Below are 8,816 nucleotides of genomic sequence, written 5' to 3'. Positions count from 1 at the left end.
CTCAGTACAAAAGGGAAAAAAGAGGTTCCTCGCACTTGGAGAGCCTCAAAAGTGTAATGGATGACCTTAGGACATAATGGGATCCTGACTAACAGACTTCTCATGCAAAGCCTAGATAAATACTTTTCATGGGTATTATAAAGGGGATTTGAGAGAACATAAATTCAGACCTTCAATAGCTCATTATAGACTGTCTCAGGCACTGTGCCCCCTAATTGTATAGATGATGAAACTAAAGGCCAGAATGTGAAGTCACTTTGCCAAGTTCACAGTTAGTAAATGGCAAAGCCATGATTCAGACATAGGTCCTAGGACTCTGAATACAACATTCTTTCTACTTTACCATTCTTCTTCCTTGCTCACATTGGACTAGATCACCTGTTAGATTCCTTGATTCCTAATCTAGGGAGTGATTTTTTTTGTTTTGTTTTATTTTTGATATTACACAACTTCCTTTGGGATAATGATTAAAGGTGATAAAGATGACTATGGTGAGAAATATTTTATAGCAACTTAAATTATCTACTTTATCTGCACACCCAGTATGTGCCATCTTTTATTCCAATTTTGTTAATGAGATGAAAAAATCAAGTTTGAGAGAGAGCAAGTGAGTTACCTAGGGTGGCCTTGGGTTACCCAGCTGGTGAATATCCCATATGGGACTCAGAATTCATACCCCAAGTTCTCTTGACTCTAAGTCCAGCAATATTTCTACTTGTAAGAGTCGATTCAATTAAATCAATGCAAGCAATGATTCTACCCCACTTAAAATAAATCCTTTAAACAGCTGAAAATGTCTCCATTGAATCAACCAATCAATCAAAGAGCCTTAGACTAATTGCAAGAAGTCTCAATCAATTCAGAAAGAGTGAAAACCATTGGAGTGGAATGTCAGGATTCTGCACAGAAGGATATTGGGATTGGTTGAAGAGATAGGATGTGGCCTGTGGGTCTTGTATAAAATATCAAACCAGAATTCTAGTGTATAGCAGCCTAGAGGAAAGAGCAGCTGTAGTCAAGTCCTTGAGTGGGAGTTGTTTAGTGGAAGGTGGAGAAAAAGAACCATGGTGTCCTCCCCAATCCCCTTTAATCAGAAGGACGTTTAGTGAATTTTGAAAGGTTTTTGTATTTCTCATTTTCATCCTAATACTGTCCCAAGATACAGCATCCTATGGTAACTGGTGGTATACTGACTAAAGTGCTAGGTCTGGGTTCAGAAAGTTCTTGTTGTTCGGCCATTTTTCAGTCATATCTGACTCTTCATGACCCTATTTGGGACCTTCTTGGCAAAGATACTGCAGTGATTTGCCATTTCCTTCTCCATCTCATGTTACAGAAAGACCTGAATTCAAATCTGTTCTCAGACATTTAGTTGTTATATAACCCTGGACAAGTCACTTATCCTCTGTTTGCCTCAGTTTATGCAACTGTAAAATGAGGACTATAATAGTACCTGCCTCACAGGATTGTGAGGAAAAAATGAAATAATATTTGTAAAAAGGACTTAGCATAGTGCGTGATACATTATAGATTCTAGGAAAATGTATAGTCCTGAGTTCCCTCTCTCTCCTATTGAGAGTGCTATTGAAAGTGTCAGCATCAAGGACAAACTAGATGCTCTGAGGGACAGCAGCTTTAGGAGTCCACAGAAGGCGCAGCAGAATGACAGCCCAGGCTTGAGGGAAGTGCCTTTGAAATCCTGTGCTTTCAGCTGGAACCCCAACATTCCCTAGATTCTGTCTGTACTTGTGAGGAAGTGAAGGCCAGAGTTTTGGGGGAAAGATTTTATACCAACTTTTTTTACTATGCTACTTCAGTAAATGCTCAGTTTGATAAATGAGTTGTCTGTATAGCTAATTAGTATCATTTGAGGGAAAAGCAAAAAGATGTGGGCTTTGAATTATAGTCCTAAAAAGTCAATTCTCCCCTCCTACCCAAACTACTCAGGGTCCCCTCGAGCCTTGGGGGAAGATGTGGTAACCTTTCTCTGGCGATCCCCAATTGCCATTTCAAGTGAGGTCTGCAAAAGCAGTGCCAGAGTTTTCACTATGCCTAGCTTCCAGATTAAATGGCAGCCAGTATAATTTCACAGTGTTTGGTTGGGAATTGCAATCCTCTGAAAGTTGATAATTGATGTGTGGTCGATAATAGGAGCTCTGAACAAGCAGAGTCAGCTAAGCTATAACTGATCAGTGGCCCAGGAAGGGTGGTTTGAAGTAATACCTACTAGGAAGTAGAACATGAGGGGCAGGTGAGGGCCCGGTAGGAAACATTTTTGGCAGCTGGTGTCCAAGAGGACTAGCAGACTGATGGAAGCAGTATGACAATGGGCAGCCTGAAAAGAGCAGCAGGTATGGCGAGGCCAGCAAGGACCAGAATCGTTGAAGAGGAAATCCCAGAGGAGGGGCAGAGCAGGCAAATAGAGATCATAGTGATGTAGACAAGATCTCTCCAGTCAGAGATGAGGATTTTGATCAAAATTAGGGAAGTTAGGGGCAGTTAGGTGGTGCAGTGGGTAGAGCACCAGCCCTGGAGTCAGAAGGACCTGAGTTCAAATCTGGTCCCAGACACATAACACTTACTAGCTGTTTGATTCTGGGCAAGTCACTTAACCCCAATTGCCTTGCAAAAAAAAAATAGGGAAGTTAAAAAAGAGGATCACTAAGAACCCAGTAGGCTCTAATTACCTCTAATTCTCTGATCTAAGATGTTTTAAAAATATCATAGAATGATAGCTATAATCTAGAACACTGACTGCTGAAGCTGGGGGGGGCCCTTAGAACAGAAAGCAAAGAATGTGAGAACTGGGTAGATCTGAAAGCATACGATTCCATATCTGGAAAAGACCTTAGAACATAGAATAGAGGATACCAGGATTGGAAGGACCTTAAAAACAATCCATTTTAACCCATTTCTGGAAAGAAACTGAGTTGCAGAAATGCCTTGGCTGAGGTCGCCCTATTAGTGGAAGAGCCCAGCTCCCATGAACGTTTCTGTCCACCACATGACCTAGTAGATTACACTGAGTTCTAGTCTTTTTCAGAGATCCTTACTTTGAATGTTTGTTTCTTGCAAAGTGAAACCATTCCATAATTTTAATTGAATTTGAAAAGTTTCTTAGATTATATCCCTCATCTACCTTTTTTAATTCCAAAAAGGAAATAAACAAAGCAGCCCATTGCAGACCTTTCCATCCTTCATTTCCAGTGCAGGCTTCTGTGAATCATCCATATTTATCATCTCAATCCACCATCTTGTTCAAGCAGCTTATGTCCAGCTGCAGATCTGATCAGCAGATTTGAATGATACACTTTGATTTTCTCAGTATTTATATGCAGTGATAGGAATTGATTTAGCTAATTTAAAAGCTTGTGATGTGAATCATTGAAATCTGCTGCTTTTGTCATCAGACAGCTGCTGCCTGAGCTGGATTCTATCAGATAGGTTAGTGTTTTCATGCCAAACTCTTACTTAGGTTAGGGCCCAGGGATGGATGGTGTGGTGGGCAGTTCTTTGGTGAGCAAACTGGTTAATACCAGAGGTGCTCTTCATGGGGAGGGCAGGGGAACTGTTCATGAGGGCCAGCTTACAGTGAACAGGGCATAGACCTGCAGTCAGAGGACCTGGATTCAAATCCTAATTGCTACTTGTTACCTCTGCAACTTGGACAAGTCATTCAGCCTATAACACCCCAATTTCCTCAAGTGCTAATTAACTGATGAATTGGTGTAACAACAACAAAACGTAACAATGACTTCACCTTGCTAACAAACAGAAGCTTTTTCTCAATTTTTTGGAGAGAATGAAGAGTCATTATCTTTTTCAGGCATTTTAGTGGCAAGGCTACAGTCAAGAAGCCAGACACTGCACAAATTTGATTTGAAGTGATTATGAATAAATGTGACTAAGGACAGTGAAAGTGTCGTGTCCTTAGTGAAATGAATGATTATGCTATCCCAGATGGTGAATATAGCCATACCATTTGTCAGAGGGAGGAAGGGTCATCATGTCACCTGACATTTGCAAGTCTTGGAAAGATATTTTTAGTGCAAAATAAGGAGAGATTGCCCAACACAGAAAGTTATATAAGCACAGAATGCGCTGCCTTGATCCCTTGATCTTATCACCGGAGGCATTCATGCTACAGTTGGATGCCCACTTGTCGACAACTGAAGGGGGGGGGAATTAAAGCATCAAATGGCATAGATTAGATAAGCTTTGAGGTCTCTTCAAATTCTATAATGATAGTATTCTAAATGTATTTTCTCTTCCATATAACAAGGACGTATGTCATCCTTATTGGGAACAAGTCCTTTTATAGAGCAGTTCCAATCTCTTACCTGCAATTTAGGAGATGATCTGCTCAAGGGAGATGGACTGCTTCTATTCTTGGAGTAGGCCATTTTATGACTTCTTTTAAAATGAGATATTAATTTGGAGGAAGATTAATCCAGGTTCCATTTTATCATCAGTTATACTTCAGGATGTGCTCAAATGTTCGATTACGGCTAGACAAAGGACCTGTCTAGAATTTAAAAGAACAACCAAGAACACAGTTCATTACAGAAGAAAAGTTTAGTAAGGCACACAGGCAGAAGAGAGATAGCATGCCCATTTTGATGGGTTAATTGAATAGTTAAAGCAACAGTCAGTCCGTGATGAGAATTAAAATCATATACCCAGAATTATGTGACTATTAACAGAATGTGATGTTTCAATGCACTACAATGTATAAAATGGCATTTTTATCAAGGGACTGCTATGTTCTTAGCACTGCGGTAGGTACAGAGAATATTAAGAAAAAGGGGAAACATCCTTCTATTATGGAGCTTATATTTTTGGAAGGAAACAGCAGACACACAGATAAATAAATGCACAATTTGTGCAATATCATGTGGCAAGAATTCTCAGGCCAACTATCCCAGACCTAGGCTTCTATTCCTCCTCAATATTCTCAAGTAAATGGGTTTGTATTGTAAACTAATGAGCTTGGGAGTTTCCTCATCTGTAAGACAGGAATAATAATAGTACCTATCTCCCAAAGTTCTTTTGAAGAAACAATGAGATATTTGTAAAGTGCTTTGCAAACCTTAAAAGTATTCTATAAATGCTAGCTATTATCTTCTAATACTGCCATTGGCTGTTTCCTCCCCTCCCCCCAATCAGATACTGGTAATGAGTGCCTCAGTTCCATTTACCATTTATGCTCTTAACATAGATTGGCTTTTTTTTTTAAAGGATAATTATCTTGAAGATGCAGAAGAACAGAAGTACAAACATCCCTCTCTCCCTTCATACACATACCTTAAGAGCAGACTTCTAGTTCAATTTATACATAACACTGGTCTTATTAACTGCTATATGACTACTGTATGAATCTTGCAAAAGCAGAACGTGAAGTCACATAGACATCAAAACATCCAGATGCCTGCTTCTTTGACATTTCAAAATCCTCCAGGTTATGATTTTCAATCTCTTCAGCTAAAACAGGAAATATCAAATACCAGGACACACAAGGAAATGATAGTTTTCAGAAAGGGACATGACCTTGATTTTTATTTTTTTTTTTAATTTTTGACTAGGTAAAGAGGCCATTCTCTGCTTTAATCCTTATTAAGCCTAAATCACCGAATGGGTGTTGCCTCAGTCAAACTGAGACATGTTGAAGACCTTAGCTTGAAAATGCCAAGGAGACTCCTCGCACAGGACACAGCACAGGCACGTGGACATCTCCAGTTATCCTGATCTATATATGGCCATTGGACCCAGATGGCTGTAGAGGAGAAAGTGAGGCTGGTGACTTTGCACAGCCCTCCCTCACTTAAAAAGCTACTGTGTTGACTAGGAGAGCAATTAAGTTGACCAAGGACTACTTCCTTGCCACTGTGAGGGACTGGTTAAGGTTATATAAAACAAACTTATTGGGGACCCAGTTGGCACCATTTCATGATTTCCTCCAACTTCCTTTATTAGTGCAAGAATAGGAGAAAAGTCAGAGGATGGTGGGAGAAATCCAAGGTTGGGATTTGGCAAGACAAGATTGGTGATAGGATAAGAGACAAGGCCTCAAAAGTAGGGTATGTTGTAAAATTGAGATGGGAAAGGGCAGAATATAACCAATATAGATGCAATAGCTTGGGGAAGAACTGAGGGGTGACGGGATTGTGTATGTCTCTGAAATGTAGCTTTTTCTTTTTTGCCCTGAATATGGTGACTTTATTGATGGTACACATATAGGATCTATACTTCTCTCCCCCTACTATAAGGGTGCTTTGAGATAAGAATGTGAATGGGGCATGAGATCCCCAATATAGGAACATAGGTTAGTAATGTGGGCTCCCCAGTGGCGGTACTTCTTTTTTGGGTTGGGGATGAAGATCCATGGGTTTCCATTTTAATCCTTGGAGGTCATGTAGACCATGAGGTCTACTACACAGTTACTACAACCATAGTCGTCATACCAGGAAATGAGTTTGACAAAATTGTTGTTGAGGGCAATACCGGCACCAGCATCAAAGGTAGAAGAACAGCTGTCACTATTAAAGTCACAACCTGGTCCTCTCTATAGCCCAAAATACCCTTCAAAGTTCCCTCTGATGCTTGTTTCACCACTTTCTTGATATCATCATATTTGGTAGGTTCCTCCAGATGGCAGGTCAGAGCCACAACAGATACACTGAGAGCAGAAACATGGAAGTCCATGCCTGTAAGCTTCTCATTCAGCTGACTTTGCCTATAGCCTTAGCAGAACCAGTGGAAGCAGGGGTATGTTTTCAGTAGCACTATATCCATCATGCCAAAGCTTGCCAAAGGGGCCATCTACTGTCGTCTGGGTAGCAATAATGGCATGGACTGTAGTCATGAGTCCTTCCACAATGCCAAAGTTGTCATGAATGACCTTGGCCAAGGGCACCAAGCAGTGCAGGAGACGTTACTGACAATCTTTTTTTTTATTTTTTTTTAATTTTTATTTTTAAGCAATTGGGGTTAAGTGACTTGCCCAGGGTCACACAGCTAGTAAGTGTCAAGCGTTTGGTCTGAGGCCAGATTTGAACTCAGGTCCTCCTGACTTCAGTGCTGGTGCTCTATCCTCTGTGCCACCTAGCTGGCCTATGTTACTGCCAATATTAAGGGAATTGTTTTATTTCTCATGGTTCACTCCCGTCATGGATATTGGGGCATGAGTAGAAGGGGCAGAGATAATAACCCACTTGGCTCCATCCTTCAAGTGAGTCCCAGCCTTTGCCAAGGTGCTAAAGACACCAATGGACTCTACAACATACTTAGCTCCAGCATGTCCCCATTTAGTATTGGTGGGATCCTGCTCCTGGAAGATGGTAATGGCTTTTCCAGTGATCACCAGTTTTCCATTCTCAGCCTTGATAGTGCCCTTGAACTCTCCATGGGGGGAATCATATTGAAACATATAAACCATGCAGTTGAGGCTAGTTAAGGGGTCACTGATGGCCACAATGTCTACTCTGCTTGAGTTGAAAGCAGTGCTGGTCACCAAGCCCCCAACATGGCCAAATCTATTGACTCTGACCTTCATCATCTTGTTTCAGGGATGTGACTGAAGCAGCAGATTCTGGCACCAAGCTTGGGAGAAGACAGAAAATTATAGTTGTTTGTTTTTTTTTTAAACTCCTGTGTTATATTTCACCATTGTGAAAGTCTCCAACCTGCTCTATATTTAGCTGGAACACTCCTGTAGTGAAATGAAATCTGTCTCTGTCTCTGTCTCTCTGTCTCTGTCTCTCTGTCTCTCCCTCTCTGTCTCTCCCTCTCTCCCTCTCTGTCTCTCTCTCTCTCTCTCTCTCTCTCTCTCTCTCTCACACACACACACACACACACACACACACATATCCTCCAGACTAATGATGAAATCATTCCCATTTGGTAGCACCTTCCAGAACTTAATCCTCAAAAATTCAGGTTCATCATCATGGAATTTTAAACCACTGAAGATGAATTCCCCAGGAAAGCACTTTGAAACCCCCAGTCTTGGATTGCTGTGTTCCACATCTATTTAAGAAGATCTAAGGATCATCATCAGTATGATGATTGATGGTGCATAGAGGTATCAAATGCCCTGTGATCAAATTAGATTATTTTTCCATACAAAATGTATAGTAAAACATCATGTGTTTTCCCTCCTTGCAAAGAAAAAAAGTTTTGTGTCAGTTTGCTAATTGTTAATATTGCTACCCCAGTAAAGGAAAATGCCATTAAGTTCCAAGAAAGAATAAAACAAAGTAAAGATAAATTTAAAAATCTGACTGACTCTGCCTATATACAAGCTTAAATGTGGCTCTCTGTCTCTGTCTGTCATTGTCTTTCCCTCCATTTTTCCTCCCTCCCCCACCCTCTCTTTCTGTGTTTTGTGATTACAATACATTTTACTGCCTCCAAACATTTAAACAGCCCTTATGTGGGTCACTAAATGGACTTGGAATTGAAAGACCTGAGGTCAAACCCTTCCTCAGTTGCTTATTAAATGGCTGACCTTGAGTAAGTCACTTAACTTTATCAGCCTCTGTTTCTTCATTGGTAAAATTGGAGATAATAATAGCATATACTAAATAGAATTGTTATGACACTCAAAAGAGATAATGTTTAAGGTACTTTAATTTGAAACACTATTTATATGTTTGCTATTAGATTGTGTTAGCAATATAAGATTCAGAAATGTTTATGTGAGGCCCATGGAAGAAAAATACACACACAAGTGTGTGTGTGTGTGTGTGTGTGTTTGTGTAGTAGTAGTAGTAGTAGTAGTAGTAGTAGTAGTAGTAGTAGTAGTAGTAGTAGTAGTA

The 8,816-nt window shown here is 40.3% G+C and overlaps 1 pseudogene; it reads right to left on the bottom strand.

Annotated features, from left to right (window-relative positions):
- Positions 1 to 6,394: 6,394 nt before the first annotated feature.
- On the bottom strand, positions 6,395 to 7,555 carry LOC114038367 (annotated as a pseudogene).
- Between the last annotated feature and the right edge of the window lie 1,261 nt (positions 7,556 to 8,816).

This window comes from Vombatus ursinus, unplaced genomic scaffold, assembly GCF_900497805.2.
Source record: "Vombatus ursinus unplaced genomic scaffold, bare-nosed wombat genome assembly UNPS02010980.1, whole genome shotgun sequence".
In the NCBI taxonomy this organism is placed as follows: domain Eukaryota; kingdom Metazoa; phylum Chordata; class Mammalia; order Diprotodontia; family Vombatidae; genus Vombatus; species Vombatus ursinus.
This window is presented reverse-complemented; position numbering and strand designations above follow the sequence as displayed.